The 3,447-nt window shown below is 47.9% G+C and overlaps 1 pseudogene; it reads left to right on the top strand.

Annotated features, from left to right (window-relative positions):
- Positions 1-1,320: 1,320 nt before the first annotated feature.
- On the top strand, positions 1,321-3,241 carry LOC110310792 (annotated as a pseudogene).
- The last annotated feature ends 206 nt before the right edge of the window (positions 3,242-3,447 follow it).

The raw sequence follows: 3,447 nt of genomic DNA, 5'->3' as shown, positions 1-3,447 counted from the left end.
AGTTGCCATGTGGGTACTGGGAATAGAACTCAGGTCCTCTGGAAGAGTAGCCAGTGCTCTTAACCACTGAGCCATCTCTCCAGCCCCTCCATGTGAAATTTTAACCTTGGCTACAGTATTAAGTGACAAGTGTTAGAGAATATTTAATTCATTCAGTATATTTAAACCACACATGCCTGGTGTTAACCTCTGATTTTATACACCTTTATTTTTCTATTCACAAGTGCCAGAAAGCTCTTCTGTGACAGGATTTTCCCTGCCCAATCACACGAAGATATTAATATAACAAGAGGCCTGTGATAGGAGAGGGAAATGGGAGGCAGCAGTAAGAGTTAAAGAGACAGAGAAGATCTTAGGAGAGAAGGAGGGGAAGGCAAGATGGAAACAGATGGACAGGAAGAAGAACCTGAACCAGTGTAGCTTTAAATAGCCACAGGTAGTAGTGATGTCATAAAGGATAGAATAGTTGGGATAATTGGGTGGGCAGCTTTTATCATTATCAATAAATTTAGAGAGCCAGCGGGACCGTGCTGGAGCTGAGAGTTGTTGGCAATAGCTCAGGAACCCTGAGAGTCTTTTCTAATATTTCCCGCAACACACCGCTGTACTATCAGTGTGCTATGCTACAGTGTGCATGCTACAGGTACACTTTGGAACTTCTCTAGGAAGAAGATGCACTCCATATGGAACATCTACAAAGGCTGAACGGCAGGTTAGGAGAGGATGGAACCCTTGCAGGCCCTAATTACATTCTGCCTTAGAATAACTTTAGACCCTTTCACAGCCATCCCTTGCCCACCTCCGTTTCTGACTTAATATCCTTATGCCTACTCATGTGAACACCTTTTGTACTAACAGACAATTAGCTTCTAGGTTCCACAAAACCCAAGCCTGCCTACCCCACCTATGGCCAGCAGCCAACAGCCACTGCACCTACCAGACAACAACATCTGAGGTCTGAAGCAGGGGTTTCCCCACACTGCTGTAGCCCATCTTCCTGATGTTCCCACCAACGTACTTGAAAAATGTTGACTTCATGATTTTCTTTGATCTGTGACTTAAAAGGGGAAGGGAAACTTCATGAAACTGGGAATTTGGGGTAACCTGGATCTATTTCTAGGCCATGGTCATTCACTTTTGACACCAGAATAAACTGTCTCTTGTGTCCTTTGATGTAAAAACAGAGTTTTTAATGTCAAGGAACAATAAAAGAACGTTTTCCGTTTTCTAAAATTTTCTTCAACAATATTTTAATTTGAGAGTAAAAATTTAAGGTTAGGAGGAGACAGATGTTGAGAGAACAAGGAGGAAGGCGAGAAAATGGCGTCCACAGATTACAGTACCTATAGTCAAGCTGCAGTCCAGCAGGGCTACAGTACTTACACTGCCCAGCCAACTCAAGGATATGCACAGACCACCCAGGCATATGGGCAGCAAAGCTATGGAACCTATGGACTGCCTACTGATGTCAGCTATACCCAGGCTCAGACCACTGCCACCTACGGGCAGACTGCATATGCAACTTCTTATGGACAGCCTCCCACTGATTATACCACTCCAACTGCCCCCCAGGCATACAGCCAGCCTGTGCAAGGATATGCCACTGGTGCTTATGACACCACCACTGCTACAGTCACCACAACACAGGCCTCTTAAGCAGCTCAGACTGCATATGGCACCCAGCCTGCCTACCCCACCTATGGCTAGCAGCCAACAGCCACTGCACCTACCAGACCACAGGATGATAACAAGCCTGCTGAGACTAGTCAGCCTCAATCTAGCACAGGGGGTTATAACCAACCCAGCCTAGGATATGGACAGAGTAACTACAGTTATCCCCAGGTACCTGGGAGCTACCCAATGCAGCCAGTCACCGCACCTCCATCTTATCCTCCTACCAGCTACTCCTCTTCACAGCCGACTAGTTACGATCAGAGCAGTTACTCTCAGCAGAACACCTATGGGCAGCTGAGCAGCTATGGACAGCAGAGTAGCTATGGTCAACAAAGCAGATATGGGCAGCAGCCTCCTACTAGTTACCCCCTCAGACTGGATCCTACAGCCAGGCTCCAAGTCATTATAGCCAACAGAGCAGCAGCTACGGGCAGCAGAGTTCATTCCAACAGAACCACCCCAGTAGCATGGGTGTTTATGGGCAGGAGTCTGGAGGATTTTCCAGACCAGAAGAGAACTGGAGCTTGAGTGACCCTGATAACCGGGGCAGGGGAAAATGGGGATTTGATCGTGGAGGCATGAGCAGAGGTGGGTGGGGAGGAGGACATGGTGGAATGGGCGCTGGAGAGCAAGGTGGCTTCAATAAGTCTGGTGGACCCATGGATGAAGGACCAGATATTGATCTAGGCCTTCCTATAGATCCCGATGAAGACTCTGACAACAGTGCAATTTATGTGCAAGGATTAAATGACAATGTGACTCTGGATGATCTGGCAGACTTCTTGAGGCAGTGTGTGGTTGTCAAGATGAACAAGAGAACTGGACAACCCATGATCTATATCTACCTGGATAAGGAGACAGGAAAGCCTAAAGGTGATGCCACAGGGTCCTATGAAGATCCACCAACTGCCAAGGCTGCCGTGGAATGGTTTGATGGTAAAGATTTTCAAGGAAGCAAACTTAAAGTTTCTCTTGCCCGAAAGAAGCCTCCAATGAACAGCACGCTGGGTGGCATGCCACCTCTTGAGGGCAGAGGGATGCCACTACCACTTCGTGGAGGTCCTGGTGGCCCAGGAGGCCCTGGAGGACCCATGGGTCGCATGGGAGGCTGTGGAGGAGACAGAGGAGGCTTCCCTCCAAGAGGGCCCGGAGGCTCCAGAGGAAACCCCTCTGGAGGAGGAAATGTCCAGCATCGAGCTGGAGACTGGCAGTGTCCAATTCCAGACTGTGGAAACCAGAACTTCGCTTGGAGAACAGGCAACCAGTGTAAGGCTCCTAAGCCCGAGGGCTTCCTCCCGCCTCCCTTTCCACCTCTGGGTGGTGATCATGGACAAGGTGAGGAGGAAGAGGACTCATGGACCGTGGTAGTCCTAGAGGAATGTTCAGAGGTGGCAGAGGTGGAGACAAAGGAGGCTTCCGAGGTGGCCGTGGAATGGACCAAGGTGGCTTTGGTGGAGGAAGACCAGGTGGTCCTGGAACAGGTGGGAGGAAGAAGAGGCAGACGTGGAGGACCTGGGAAAATGGATAAGGCGAGCACCATCAGGAACGTAGAGACCAGTCCTACTAGAGACCTGCAGAGCTGCATTGATGATCAGATTTATTTTTAAACCAGAAAATGTTTTAAATTTATAATTCCATGTTTATAATGTTGGTGACAGCATTATGATTATTCCTTGTCTGTACTTTAGTATTTTCACCATGTGTGAAGAAACATTAAAACAAGTTATATATTAGTGTGCTGAGTTTTTTGTTTTGTTTTGTTTTGAATTTTGA

This window comes from Mus caroli, chromosome 15, assembly GCF_900094665.2.
Source record: "Mus caroli chromosome 15, CAROLI_EIJ_v1.1, whole genome shotgun sequence".
NCBI lineage: Eukaryota > Metazoa > Chordata > Mammalia > Rodentia > Muridae > Mus > Mus caroli.
Note: the sequence above shows the minus strand (reverse complement) of the source record. Positions and strands in the feature narration are given on the sequence as shown.